Raw genomic sequence first — 15,585 nt, forward strand, 5'->3', positions numbered from 1 at the left:
TGAATAGCCACCTGTCCCTCTGCCAGGGCCCTTCTCCGGGCGTGCTGACCTGGCTGGGGCACAGCGATAGGGCCACGTCTACCATGAGCACAGGCAGGGATCCCATCAGGCACTCAGCTTGCAGCCAGGTTTTATGGAGCAACAGGTTTAGTTCCAGTGGGCAGCAGCCCCAAGAGACCCCTCCCGAGGAAGCCATCTGTGCAGGGTGACAAGGCCCAGGGCTTCCCGCACCCTGGCCCACAGGAACCCCGGCTCTGCTGAGCTGTGCTGGAGTTCTGCCAATGAATAATTAATGGCCGCTTTGTTTTCTAGCGAAATCCTATAGCAGTCACTATCTCTGCTTTAACACAAAATAATTATCGCGTTCTCCTTTCCTCCTCTTCTCCTGCCAGTTAAGAGATGAGAAGACAACACCTCTGGCTCATGATTCCTCAGAGCCCTTCGGGGCTGGAGCTGCAGCGGTGGGTAATCACCGGGGTGCTGCCCCAGGCCGCGTTGCTCCGGCAGGGCACGGGCAGCTCGCCAAGCTGCAGAAGGACAGAGCGCTGCAGTGCTTGGGTCACCGGGGAGTCGCACTCATCGGGGCAGGAGCTAATTCTCCAGTCGGTTTCTTCCGAGGCTTTCAGTGAGTGCTAATTAGAAGTGGCCATTCAGGCCGTCAGCACCTGCTGATCCATCCCCAGCTGCCCCGGCTGACACCGCTCCCGTGTTCACCAGGCTGCAGCCCCAGGACTGTCCTCCGGCCAGCACTGCTCGCTTCTTTTTACCCCACCTGTCTTTTTTCTATGCATATACATGTAAAACTAAGGAAAGGGTTTATTCCAAAGTATTTCCCCCTCCAGCAAAGAGGCACAACCATGACTGGGCAAACAACCTCCAGAGCTCATCCAAGCTCATGCCTATGGAGGGGAGATGCTGCCAAGACCGCCGGTGAGGACAGAAAGCTGTGGCACTGCCTGGACACCACTTCTGGCCACTGGCACAGGCACAGCTGGGAGGCAGCAGTTGCCCCGAGAGAGAAGCTGCCAGACAGCTCATGAAGCACTGGGGCAAGCGCTGCCCCACAATCAGTGCTTTTTTGGTTTTTTTTTCCCCAAAGCACCAGTATAAGCCTTTTAAAAGATATTTGACCCTATCCTGAAATTTTAGGGTATCTGACCATATCCTAAAATCCCGAAATTCAGGATGGAAATAAAACCAAGTCTGAAAACCTCCCAGTATCTCTGGATGAGCGCACATGGAATGCCGAGCAGCTCTCCGCGCTGGTGACCGTGGGGTGTCTGCCCGGTTTGAATGCCCCAAGCAGCTGGCACCCTGTTCTGTTATCCCCCACGTCTGCCCGGAGCGTGCCCTGCTGTCACAGTCAGCTCTGTGTTGTGATGTTGGCTCAGCACACAGCCCAAGGTGCCCAGCGGGGGCCTGGCACACACCGCTCCCCCTGCGGCCTCCCAGCTTCCACCTCGCCCACGCGGGCTGCAGGCGCACACGGAGCGGTGATGCCTCTTTCTGTGTGGTCCCACCGTACCCAGCACAGAAGACTTTGATCCCGACAGGAGTGCCCCTGAAGAGCCTGGGCCAAAGTGGGAGCTTCTCCACCTCACTGCCAGCACCGGGCATCTTGGGATCTTTGGGAAAGAAAAATCTCTCCCCTCTCCATCTCCTAACGGGAACAGCAGGGAAACGACAAAGGACTTGCACATATGGGCGACCAATATCTAATCTGGGAATTTTTTTTTAATGCAGTCCATGAAAAAAGGGCATTTTAATTAAATACTTTCATTTTACCCACTGCTGCACACTAAATCAAACTGCTTCAGCATTAATACGTAAAACCATTATTCTGTGCATGCATAAGTGAATTTGCACACGTGTCTGTATATAAAAACTATACAATTAAGCACTGCTTAAAATGCAGATGGCAGATGATAAAGACTCCATCCCGACTGCATTAAATCCTGACTTGGGATGCTCTATTTGATTCTTGGTCGTTTAAATCTAGCGTAAACGCAATGAAGCCAGTAATAATTTACACTCGTGGAAAATCTGGACCTTTGATTTTTAACTACTAACTACTGGCAAGAACTGAAAAACAAGCAACAAAAATCCAGTTTGCAACACGGGGCCAGATGTTATTTTTCTTCCTTTGCAGTAATAGCTCAAGAATACCAAATTTAAAACAGAGCTCTAAGAAAGGTTTGTCCTGGATCTTGGGAGTTACATCAGCTTTCAGCCCTGAAACTTGAATTAGTGCTTGAGGCCCCTGTTTACACATTTATGTTCGATCTGTGAAATACTACAGACACCAGAATTTAAAGCATGTGCTGATAACCACTTGCTCCGATTTCCTTCATTATCAAGCTTACTCCTTCTGACCTTCTGGAATCACGGAGAAACTCTAAAACAGCTTAGGAAAGGTACTGTCGTTCACACAATCTGATCAGGAACCTCATGCTCTGTCCCAACAAAAACAAGTCACGCATTTCACGTGGCCTGGGGTCAACAGGCACCTAGGCAAATGACTTCATTCCCGAATTTCTTGGTACTGCAAGTCTAAAGTTTTTAACAGCCACAAATGTACAGCAGCACAGATTTTCCCCGGGCAGAATTTGGACGTTTTACAGCAATGCAGCAACACGTTTTTAAATGCTAAGTGGACAATTCGCGTTGGCCACGGCAGACGAGTAATTCAGGTGTGCGAAAGAAATGAACCACTCCAGTGCCTGGCCAGTCTGGAACATCTACATCTGGTGCAGGCTGCGACGTTCTTGCAGCTGTGAGCAGCCATCCGCACCTCAGCAGTGCCCTGAGGCAGCCAGAGTCACCAAACAAGGGCACCACACTGACTCTCCCCAGCTGCCAACCCAAAGCCCTCCACTGGCACCGCTTTTCATGCTCAGCATGCGAAAATCTGAGTGCGTTTTCTTCCAAGGGAAAGGAGCAGGGCTGACTTGACAATTTTTTTTCACTGCCTCCTTAGAAATTCAGGTCACAGGCTTCATGGAAGACTTCTCAGATTACCAGAGTGATGCACAGCAGCAGCCTGGCATCCTCAAGTGTCAGAGAAGTAAGACCCAGTTCAGAAGAGGTACAATGTGATATTTATTCGTGTCTGAAGTCATGCTCTGTTTCTTAACACCTTTTAAATGCAAAGGCATTTAAAGATTTGGAAGCAAGGGTCCCTTTTCAGTGTTTTAAACCTCTCTGCTGCCTTCTCCACAGCACACAATAACCAAAGGAGTAACCCAAGCTCACTAAAAGGTCAAGGAAGCAAGTCTGATTCCTCTAGACACAAAGAACAAACAAAAAAGTAACAGAGGAGAAAAGCGAAAATAAACCCGAAAGCTGAGAAAATTTCTGGGCATTTTAAAGTTAATTCCAGAGGGGAAAAAGTAATCATGAAAAAGGACACAGGGTTTCCCCACTCCACCACTGGAGAGCTACCACGCAGATGGGGCTGCACTTCTGACAGACTCTCAAACAACCTCCTCCTGTGCCTTTTATAGCAGCAGGTGTACAGGTTCCGTTCCTTGTTCCCTACAAGGGTTATTCCCTTCTTCCTGGCCCCTTGCCATCATTTCTCAAGACTATCAACACGATTCTTGGGTAGCAGCAGTCAATTAACCTTTGGCGTTCCTCCCTCCCCACGCGGCGTGACACACGAGTCTTCCCCCAGCGCTCTGCGAGCCCTCGCTGCACAGCCAGCCTGTGGCAACGCAGCGTTTTCCACCAGAAACAACCACTAAAGCATCGCCGCTCACACAAGCGACTCCCAGCCCGTGGGATCTCCCCCTACGACGGGCGTCCATCTCGGCTCTGCTGCAGCGCCGAGGGCTGAGCCGAGCGTCTTTTCGGCCACAACAAGAAGTAGTTCAATTACAGCTGTCCAATACACGTATCCTGCAAAAGCCAGCAGCAGCTTTCCGAGGAGGATGCCCTGGAGCTCGCCACCTCTCCCCTGCCTGCACACTGTGGGGACAATGCTGGCTTTGGAATCTGGGGGTTTCCTTTCTCCTGGTATTGTTTCATCGATGCAATAGAACACCGCGGATGAACTGTAACAGCACCGGGGTAAGAGCACTGCCACCTCTTGATTTTAATCACACAAGCTTGTACTATTTTTCTCCCTGAAGCTCTGGCTCTTGCAGTTGCACACTTAATCACACGGGAACACTGGCAAAATTTCAGCAAAAAGAACACCACCGGTATCCTGTGCATGCCCAGAGGGTCCTGTTTTGCAGGGAACTGCCTGGTTTTGGCCATCAGTTCAGAATTTTCAAGTACCCAGCCAGAAGCAGTTGTTCTGACCTTCCCCTCTGGCACGCTGTCCAGGCACAGCCCTGCTGTAAAACATAGTAGGTGCTGCCTCAGAGCGATGGTGCCCAGGTACCTGCTCCCCTGTATGGCAACACAACTCAGCCACACTTGGGCTGCTGCCCCCTTGGACGGCTGAAAAATCCTAAAGAAAATACCTGTGACCACCTATTACTGCTAAGAGATCCTACAATCCAGCAGTCCCACAAGAAAACCCAGCCCAGAGAGCAAACCCCGAGCCCCGAGCGAGTCCTGAGCGCAGCATAAGCCTAAGGATAAGGATACGGGTAAGGAAAACGTCCGCAGCTGTTTCTAATGAAGGAAGCCCACGGGCTCTTCTGCAAGGAGAGCTCCAAGCCCCTCAGCTGCCTTGCACATTCCCCTCAGCCACAGGTGCAGCTGTTGGGACACGGCCCGGCCAAATCCAGTGTCTGGATAAACTCGGGCACCAGCCCTGGGGGCTCGGCCAGCACCGGGCTCCCCAAGCCCCAGCCCCTGGGACCACACGTCAGTACCAAAGCTCAGCGCCTGGTGCCCACCAGGAGAACATCTGCCCTTCCTGGCTGCAGCAAGAGATAACCCAGCGCCCTGCCAGCACACGAACCCAGAAGAAATACGCATGTTTTTGTTTTCACTTCTGAGGTTTTAACCCAAACATTGTGGGTTTCTGATGCTTTAGGTCTGAAGTTGACAAACAGAAGCAGAGTGTGGGAGCAGAAGTTCAAGCAGATTTCTGACAAATTCACCAAACTTACAGCTCAGTGAGAGAAGAACATCTTTTTTGCTACTCCTCGAGGACGTTTTGTTACTAAACTTACAGCAATTTATTCTTCTAACATTCCCCCAAGCGAAAGCAAGGTTTGGCAACTTGCAAGGCAGAAACAAATTTTTACTTTTCCTTTTGCTAGGATAAAATTAATTTTGCTTGAGGGAAGGCAACTTTTTGTTTTTTAATTGGATTGAGGTTCAAAGAGGAAAAGAAAAAAAGAGAAAGAAAAGGAAAACAAACAAACAAAAAAATCACTCTTCACATAGCATGCTGTGTCTGCTTGGGAAGGCCTTCCTAAAGTCTGCAGTGCAGGGCCTGGTGCGTGTTCTCCTGACTTCATCTGTCCATGACAACCCAGGAGAGCTCAGACCACAGAAAGCCCAGCACGTGCATAAGCCACAGCACAGAGGAGAGAGATCAGAAAGCTCAGCTTCACCCGAGGGGGTTTGGGTTTGTGGGCTCAGGTTTGTGGCTCAGTGCCAAAAGGGCTCCAAAGATATGGCCACAAGCAAGCAGCCTGGAAGGGTTACCTGCTCCACAGCCAAGCACCACAAATTACATTATCATGAGCTATGACTCACTGGAAAAATATTGATAAAAGAGAAAGTTGCTTTTGAAATAAGATGAGGAAATGTAAAAAATAATTGCACAAAAAGCTTCTTTGTCTGTTTAATTTAAACACTTTTATGGCTGAGAGTCTAAATGAACACACGGAGATCTTTTTGTTCCTGCAGCAATCAAGTATTTCCTGCTATTACCGACAGTGACTTTAAAACAGCACATTTAAGCAGGGCTGTTACTTTATTTTCAGCCTTTCTAAGGCGGGAGTGGAAGCGGTAACGCGGGGGAGGAAGGTGATGACAGCTCGTCAGAGGAAGCATATGTCAGTCTGGTGAGGAGCTAAGGAGGGCTGGCACCGGGACCTCAGCCACGCCGCCTCCAGCCCGAGCTTCCAGACACACGACATCCCATCCCGACACAGCCCCGGAGCCTGTCACCTCCTGACAGCCAATAAACCCCGTCTGAACTAAGGGCAAGCTTTGGAGCTCCTCCAGTGCAATCTCAGTTCTGAATCTGGTAGCACAGGGACCTGACCCAAAGCTCAACATTAAACCAGCTTAATCCTTTTTCTTGGCTTCCAGAGGGTGAATCACATTTCTGAACAGGACTGGGTGAGTAAATGATACTTTGCCTGAATTGACACAAGTAATTCTCACTCTTTCCTCACCATCTTTTGCATAAGCTAAAACTGTTAAACAGAGCCCAGCGTCACAAGTGTTTCATTTTAACAGTATCACTACTTCTGCGAATAAACTCTGTCCGACTTTTTTGTCCATCTTTAGCTCCACACACCTTCATGTGCATACCACAAGGGCAAGGGGATGGTAGGAGAGGCCAGAAGAGCATCTGCTGTCTGACAGCAGACACTGCCATGAGAAGCCACCGGGATCCAAGAGGGAGGGGACAAGCAGCTATGACTGCAGGGCTGGACACTCAGGGGACAGGCAACAAGAGATGAGAGGCTCCTTAGAAAGGACAGCAGGCTGCTCTGTGGTTCTGCTTCCACAGGCACTCCACACAACCACAACCAGCCACAGGGCCAGGCCAGAGCCGCGACGAGTACTTCTCAGAAAAAGGTAAAAAAACAACAACCAAATAACCCCCTAAAATGATCTCTAGGCTGGATTCAGTCTATTTCACCCCTTTAATATTTCTACCGTTTTTGTTGCAAAGGCAAAGTGAGCAAAACCCCCCCTGTCTGGAGCGGTTCTGATGACGAAATGATACTAGATAGGCCACTGGATAAACCATTAGGAAATGAAAGTTGCAGCTGGCAGATGTCATGCCAGGCACTCAAATGAGCCTGCCGTCACCCGAGCAGCTGAAGAACAGAGACTTTCCCTTCAGCTCGTCAAGGTGTGTTTGTTTACTTGCCAACACACCACAGAAGCCAAGCACTGCAAAAGAACCACAACACATTTCAACAGGAGGCATTCCGCTTGCCTCCCGCAGCAGGTGAGGTAAAACTGCTTTCTTAAATGACCCACTTTTGCCTAGCTGCAAGGTGTTCATACAGGTTCCTTTGGGAAGCGAGCGGGGAAAAAACCCTTTTCAGGCAGCATTTCCCTCCCGACAGCTGCCCAAGGGCAGGAGGAGCACCTGAAGGCCAACACATGTGGGCCAGTGAGGATGCTGGGGAGGTCTGAGCTCTGCTGATTCCCAGGTCACAACAGGCCCCCAGGGTTTGGAGATGCACCACTCGTGCATTATGCTCAGCAGCATCACAAATTGCCCCAGTTTCCCTGAGCAGACCTTAGAGAAGGCAAAGGCAGACGTGCTTGGTGAAATCCCGTACTTCCCAAATGCTGTGACACCATTTGGGGCCTGATCCCGCAGCAGCACAGCCGGGGGAAGGACGGTGCTGCCCTGGGGGCCGTGGGATCAAGCCTTCCGTCAGCTTTCCCTGACAATCACAGTTGCTGGGGTCAGGGCTGTACAAGGATTTGCACCACCCTACCCCTATCCACACTTTTAAATGCGAAAGCACAGCTAACAGCACTTTGCTCTCTCGTGCTGTACGATCACACACAGCACCAATGTCATCCACGACAAGCTGATGTGCCCATGCCCTTCTGCCAGCTCCTTCACTCACCTGTTTGCGGAGCAGCAGAACTGGTGCATTCTGCAGGTCACCTACAGCCCACTGAGCTCAGCTGGTAACCTTTGTAGACACTGCAATCGTGTCCCCACTCCCAAATGCTTCTGACTGCCACCCGGCCCAACATCAGGACGCTTAACAATACTTCTCACTGCTTAATGTTATTTACATTTACACTGCAATAAACCCAAACAAAATTGACAAAATGACACACAGGACCTTAACTCTGTTACTTTCAGTTCCTTTCTGCAGTACTCTGCATCAGTTTCTACTACAGAATGTCACATCATGACTATTTCAAAAAGAAACAGTAATTTCAGACATACAGATATTTCTGCTTTCTCTCTCCTGAGAGAGAAGTAGTTATTGTTTTAATTTCTGAAAGAAAGCGGGGGGGAAGGGAAAACCCACTGACCACAAATGAAATCCCCCATGCTTCCTACAGTCCACTCTCTCTGGTGAGGGCAGCAGGAGCAGCTGCAATGGTGAGACAGCAGGTGCTGAGGCACCGAGCGCAGTGGGGGAAAATATTACTGCCAGTGCTGATGTGAGGCTGCAAGACTGGGTCTGCGCTGTGCCAGAGTTATGCAAACAAGCGAAAATTGAAGAAAGAAGAATTTCTGTACCCGTTTTTTCGCTGTCTAAAAAAGACCATAATCATCCATCTGTCCAGAAATGTTATTAAGGATTATGGTAGAGGAAAAATTATAGACAGAGAAGTGCAGCAAGAGCTGTATTTGTTAGAATTTCTCCTGGGGCACGTAACCTACATTAGTCCCAAAGAACAGAGCAAAACCCTTCCCCTCCTCTCCCCAAAACTTGAGGAAATTATATCCAAGTTCTGCTGTGAAAAGCAGTGTTTATGGATTTAAAAATAGGTAAGCCTTGGCAGTACGGATGTGAGGAAGCCAACTGCAGGACCGAGGAGCTGGAGGCAGCTTTCGTTCCTACCTGGCTCGGTGCAATTCCTGACGTAGAGCTGCCCCCCATCCTCTGGGACGTCAGTCACGTTCTGCTCACGTGCTTGCAGTAGCTGCCGCCCACTCCACTTGTCGCTGTTTTCCACAGAATAGCTCAGGGCATCATAACCTGAAGGAAAAGAGCAGCAGATACATGAGGAAAGGCAGCTCCTGATTCTGCTCCTGAACACCTGAAGCAGCCCAAACATTTGCATTTCAAAAACCCCATGGTCCCCTGGGTTTAAAGGAGCAGTGTTTCTAAGCCCACTGGAGAGGGACACTGCCAGCAGCTCCCCATCCCACGGGAGTCAGGTGCACTCCTCCACAGCTTCCGAAGTTCATCCTAGAAGAGCATCTCTGTTTTCCCACCCAGCACCATCTCACTGAAGCCGGAGCACACCTCCAACTCACTTCCACACCTCCACGCTTCCAGTAACAGGAGATATCCACGAACACAAGGGGCATCACTTTGTCTCGCTACCTTTGACTCACCCCTTGCTCTGCCCTTCCCTTCAGCTTTGCCTTGGTGCTGGCTAAGTGAAGCTCTATTTTAGCAATGTCAACAAAGACAGTTGGCTGATTCCCACAATATTCCTGGCACGAGGCTGGTCAGCCCTGGACATGCCATGTCTGCCTAGCCAGCTGGGCACACACATGCTCCTGTGTCAGTTCCATGCCTCCTACACCGGCTCAGACTCAAGGGAGGAAGAAAAAACTCTACTTTTTTTTTTTTTAAGCCAGAAGGTATCCACACACCAAATCAGCCCTCTTGCAATGGGGACCCTGTGGCCCTCCAGTAACAAACAGCATTTCAGAGGGATTTCCTCCCACCCATCCATCCATCTCCTTCCCACCAAGCAGAACACGGGCTCTCTCACAAGGACTTCTGAATTATTCCCAGTTTTGTCCACTGCTTCAGAAACAGACCAAAAGCAAAAAAAGCAGTGAGACAGAGATTCAAGTCTTGTGCCAATGTCTCAGAGGGTGACTAAGGACAAAGGAAAAGGTTCTCTGCAAGTCCCAACCCTTTTGTTAGGTTCCCTGGCGCATTGAGCTGGGAGAGCTGCCCAACCTGAGGCTTGTCTGCCTCGCCCAGATCGTGCTCTGCTCAGGCTGCTCCATGTCATGCTAGCAGCAAGGAGACAATGTTTGGGAAAGGGTTGCCTGGGAATCTGCATCCCAGGCCACCAGCAGTAACTGGGACCAACGCTCCCAGGATACGCAAAAGCCATCTGGGTGCACGTCTTGGGGAAGAGCCGCAGCTGCACAGGCAGCCTGAAGCACCCCTGTTTCCTAAAGCAAAGAAAACCTCATTCACCTTGGTAAAGCAAATGCCATCATTTGAAGCTTCAAGCACTTTGTCCTTTCAATGCTTTACCACTGCTAGGGAATGGAATCTGCTGTCAGTTTAGTCCGTGAACACCAGTAAGATGAGGCTGATGGAAGCGGACTGCGTTTCCAAGAAGGAGCTCAAGCCGTAATGCAGCATCAGGCATCTCCCGTAACAACAAGCACACTGGTAGCCTGAGCAAAGCAGTTTCAGTTCCACATACAAGCTGCTTTCAAAGCAGAGGAACTCTTCTCCAAGCAGGCGAGGCTTCTCTGTGCCACTGCATGGAGCAATGGCACGAGGGAGAGCACAGGGACAGCCATGGCCCCGGAGTTCCGGCGGAGCCCCTCCTGCTCCCTCCACTCTGCCTCTCTCGGATGGCAAACTCTTCCAAGCAAGGGGTAAAGAAGAAGAAAGTCATCTAAGGTGACTTTGGAAGGAGAAAAGCTTAATTTGGCAGTAGAAGTGTTTATAAAGGCTACATCCAGCACTGACAGAAATCAGCGTAAATAGCAGCGGACCTGGGTCCGCGGCCGAGCTCGATGGGACGGCTGTGACTGACACCAGGAAAAGCTCTCCTCTGGCACCTCCAGGTCTGAGCAGGGCCAGCTGTCCCACCACAGAACTTGCAGCCCACCGCCCCCAAAATCCTGCCTAGGGCATCTCCATTCTAAAACACACTTCACTCTACAGAGCAATAGAAAATAGAAGTTAGAGATGAACTGTCTTCAAAGCTTTGGCCTTCCAAGGATTTCCCTGTGAAAACAGGGACACATCAAGATTTTAACCTTGCTAACAAGGACACTTGGTGACACATAACAGGATCCCTATGGTTTCCCCATGTGCTGGCACCAGTCTCCCTGCGGTGTGGTGGAGGCTGCTCAAGGCCTCCCCTGCTTCGGGTGCCGGCACGAGGCACAAGCACCAAGGACATCACCTCGGCCACAGCACCCCACAACGGGGCCACCAGGCTGCCACCACCATGGCCAAACTCCTCTTCCCAAGGAAAAGCAGGAAAACTTACAAAAAAGAAAGCTAACAGTTTTCTTTCTCAAATGCTGTTATTCAGGTTTGGATGATTTTTAATGGGAAACACAACAAAGAGGTTTTTTTGTTTTCTCAGCAGACGTAAAGACTGCTAAACATCCCGCCTTAGCTACAACGCCATTTTGGGCAAGCCAGATTGAACACTTTTCTTATTAATGTTCTAGCTGCTGGCTTTATACTAAAATAATCCTGTGACATCCTCTAAAGCTTTGGTACAATGAAGAATTTTTCCAAAGTTCTGCACCATAGCGTACTTCAAAGTGGGCAAATTACATTTTTAAGCGCTGAACGTCGCCACAAGGTATTTTCCACCATTCCAATTGCCCAGCACCAGCTTTACGTTACACACTCGGAACCCAGGTTCTGGAGAGCTCTACTTGCACTTCCTCCTGGAGATATTCCCATGGACAATAAGCACATGAGTCATTTTTCCCTGTCATTGTGCCTGCTCTGCACTTCATAACAGAACTAAGACAATGCAGACGGTGCATTTCCAGTGGCCGTGTCTCCTTACATAAGACAGGGAGCACACGAGTGTGTGCTTGCTGGGAGCTCCTGTCCCTGCCAAGCTGGGGTGGCAGCCTGGTGGGAATGGCTGCTCCAGCAACACTGCTGACCTGTTCCACTCATGATCACAAAAATTAAGTAGAGTGGAAAGAAGAACTGCCTGGGCTGCTCAGAACTCCTGAAAAGGCTCTGTGTGTGACCCAGATCTCCACGCGGGAACTCGGGCGCTCCTTACGCTATTCCAGATGGCTCTGGCTGGAGTTTACAACCAACTTCCAGCGCTGCAGTAACACAGCCAAGCACATCCTGGCTGCACTTCCCAGCATGAAGAACACCACTTTACAATGCTGAACGACATCCCCATGTTCCCCAAATGCACTCTGATCTCACAACCGCATTTATTTCCAGCAGCACGGCACAGGAACCCCAACAGGATGGAACAGCAACAAGACCTTGGAGCAGACACCCAGTTTCCATTGGGTGCAAGGCAGGCTGGTGTGGAGATGGGGGTCCTGCAGGACAGGGAGGCCTTTGCACAGCTGGCCCAAGCAGCTAAGTGAGACAAAAGCACCCCAAGCCAGCGCTGGAAGAGCAGAAGAAACTCATCTGCTGCAGTGGAGGGTTGGGCCCGGCAACGGTGAGGTGAAGAAAGGCAACGAAGATGGAAGGTGCTTGTGAGCAGCCAGCAGGAGCAGGGAAGAGCTGATGGGCCAGGGAAGGGCTGGCCCAGCTGAAGGAACAGCTCTGTCACCACTGCCTTTCCCCGGCACAAAGCACTGCTGCACAGGCAGGGCTCTGAGAGCTGGCAGGTATCTGCAGCTCTCACTGACAATAAACTACTTTCTATGCAAACTACTGGCCGGAGCCAAAAACAGCACAGCTTTTCCGAAATATGCTTGCCCTTCCTCCTCTCTCGTCTGTCCCTTTTATCTATTGTTTTCAGGGTGGTAGCTTTGGGTTTTGGAGGGTTGGTTTCACAACCAGCTGAATTATCTCCGTTTCCCTGAAACTTTCCTGCAGTTAAAACCGCAGAGAAATGTTTCGGAGGAAGAAAAGAGCTGGAATGAGCACGAGCTTCCACAAAAGCCGGCGCAGAGGTGGAGAGCAGTGGTGTGGGGAGCTCAAGACAGACCAGGTGTATCCTGGTGGAAGAGCAGCACTCAGCTGAGTGAGGTGCAGCGCTGCTCCACAGCTGCCCTCCCACAGCCGTGTCCCTGTGGCCACTGGCCCCAGACCCACAGGGACGCATCCAGCCAGCCCCTGCACATGGGTTTCTCCTCCCACCTGCTGCAGACAGCCACCACATAATCTCAGCTCGGGATTGCATAAGCGTGTCATAAATGGATTAGCTCTTTTCCTAGGCTGATTTGGGAGATGCTTTTCTTCATCAGCAGCAAAGACCATAAATAGAGCATCCTCGGGAAAAAAATCCCAAACAAACAACAAAAACCCCCAGAAATCCTACACCTGGCTTTGACAAGCAGCCTGCTCCTTATACCTGATTTCAGAGCTGTATTTCCATGCATCCTGACCTACATGGAAAGGTGCAGGAGGGCAGGGAAAGCACACTGCTGATAACACCTGTACCACACGAGTAAGGCACAGAGGCCAGAGCCAAGCTGCAGGCGGCGACCAAGCAGGGCAGGGTCCCTGCACCAACAGCCCCTCACTGCACACCCTCCCACATATTTTCTATGCGACCACCAGTAGAAAAAAAAACAAACCCAAAACACAGCCCCCATAAAACCTCAGGCACAATTACATCCGACATGCTTCTTGCTGTGTCACAGAAGTAACTGCAGCCTCAGTTAAACATCCAGCCTGGTCCTAGAGGAGGCTCACGGACCTGGAGGGGTGAACAAGTTCTCCTGTTCCCCCACCAGCAGTGACCACACACTCAGTGTCTGTCCAAACTGACCCTCCTCTCTGCCAGCTTGAAGACCCTTCAGAGGCATCAGAAAGGACCCCTGCCAGAGCCCAGAACCCTGTCCTAGCCTCAAACACACCACACAAACCACAAATGCTGCCTCTGTAGCCCTCATCCCTCACGAGCGCTGTCAGAGGAGTGAGGCAGAAGCCAGGGACCCATCAGAGCACGACACGGGCTCCGCACTCCGTGCGCCTACCGCATGGGCTGCCGGTCCTGCTCACCGAGCCCACGGCTCCCACACGCCTCCAGACAGGCTCCCCAGCTCCCTCCTAAGGAGCACAGAGCCCGCTGAGCGCCCCATGAAGCTTCTGCCCCTCCCAGCCCAGCAAGCACAAGCTGAGCACCGCTCTCAGCAAAGCCCAGCTGGAGTTGGGAGGGCAGAGCACACTCCAAAGCTCCAACAACAGCTCCACAGCTCTCACAGCAACAGCAAAATGTGACTTTTGGTTTATTTTAACTCTGAAAAGCTGCCCACCCTCTGAAAGTGAAATTTCCACATGCATTCTGCTGGGGTCTGCCTCTGCTCCCACCGTGAGGGCAAAGAAAACTTCAAGGACAGGCAGCGCTCCGTAGAAACGCACTCACGGCTCATCAAGCTCCGGGTGAAGTCCCTGCACCACTTCACACAGCAAAGCCCAGGGGATGAAGAAGTATCCCTGCAAGAGATGAACAGGCTCCCCAAGAGCTCCCGGGTTTCTAGGTCCCAAAGAGCGCTGGGTTAAGCTTAGTTCAGCGAAGATAAAATTCTGTCTTGTGTTCACTGCGTTGTGCCAAAAACTGCTACTGGATTTGTGATTACTCCAAGCTTCCATGATTGTTCATTACCAGTTTGTGTAGATATTTGTATATTTGTGCAGATATTTGTTTTCTTTAGTATTCATCAGCTTGACCATTAAATTGACCATTCCTTTCTTCCTGATCTACACCCAAGCGCAAAAGGAACAGTTCTGCACCTGGCAAAAAATACCACGTTTTACTTCTCCCTATCGCAGCCTCATGTGACTCGGCTCCTCTCTAAGGTAAACAGGGCTTTTCTTTTCCTGATAGTCTTTTCATGCCCCTGTTAAATTCCCCAGTTTTACCCTGGACATACCTCCGTGGCCCTGCCCAAAACGCAGGTTAAGTCTCAAGGCAGCAGTTTCCCACTGGCCTGTCCAACAGCACTCGGCACTTTGAGCCCGATTCCCTACTCCGGTTTCTCAGGGATATCTCACTCCCTGCTGGCACTCCCGTCTCATTAACATTTCACCTGGCACGAGTGGAAAGTCTGGGCACTGTCGACATGATCTCTGCGCTTGGCAGCCGTGGACTGCCCGGCGTGATTTCCGCAGCTCCGCTGGCACAGCACATCTCCCCTTGACAGAGCTGCTGCTGCCCGTTCCGTCTGCCTTCTGTCCCAAGCGTGGGACAGTCTCCTAATACCGGCCAGAGAACTCTGCTTCTGCCTCCTCCTGCTCTTGTGGCTGTCATAGAAGAAAAGTTCAGGAGTTTCACAGAGGAAAATTTCAAGCAGCATCCTTCACATTACCCTGCTGCAGACGCCAGCACTTTCCCCCCTGCCCCAGAATAAATAGAAAGGAAATTTTCAGAGGTAGAAAAGGAAGATGGAGAGCAAATTCCCCTCCCCAGCACCTCCTTGGGGCAGCTCCTCTCCCTGACCAAGCTCCTTCCAATGTGTCTCCCCCTCATCCCTGCTCCCTGTGAGGGATGCCAGGGAATCCTAAAGCGTATCCAGACCCCCCGCTCTTTCCCTTTTCCACGTTTCACTAGAAAAGCCCGCTCATGGAAGGCAGGAATCACAGCAGCAGGAGCATGCTACAGGTGGCTGCACATCTGGGTCGTCCCTCTCAAAACCATACATTGTGATTTTCCTACTTCACGGTAGACAGCGAGGAAAAAAAGAGCAGCAGTGAATTAATCTAAAGCTGACCTGCCATCAGTAACAGTGCCACTTTTTACACAGTTCCAAGATCCCGTGGCTGCTTGAACCTGGAAAAATCATGACCTTACAAGGCTGGAAAAAACAGCACTTGAGAGCCTCACTGTTACCAGACGGACCCTTGTTTCTCGGAA

General features: G+C 50.8%; 1 protein-coding gene across 2 annotated transcripts in view; it reads right to left on the bottom strand.

Moving 5' to 3' along the window:
• Positions 1 to 15,585, bottom strand: part of SLC24A3 (solute carrier family 24 member 3) — a 109,326-nt gene that overhangs the window by 80,782 nt on the left and 12,959 nt on the right. For both annotated transcript variants that reach the window (XM_069008754.1, XM_069008753.1), the window contains exon 2: positions 8,691 to 8,828. The gene's annotated coding sequence lies outside the window, so the exon portion shown is untranslated. The remainder of the gene's footprint in view (positions 1 to 8,690; positions 8,829 to 15,585) is intronic.

The sequence above is a fragment of the Aphelocoma coerulescens genome, chromosome 3 (assembly GCF_041296385.1).
Source record: "Aphelocoma coerulescens isolate FSJ_1873_10779 chromosome 3, UR_Acoe_1.0, whole genome shotgun sequence".
Taxonomy (NCBI): domain Eukaryota; kingdom Metazoa; phylum Chordata; class Aves; order Passeriformes; family Corvidae; genus Aphelocoma; species Aphelocoma coerulescens.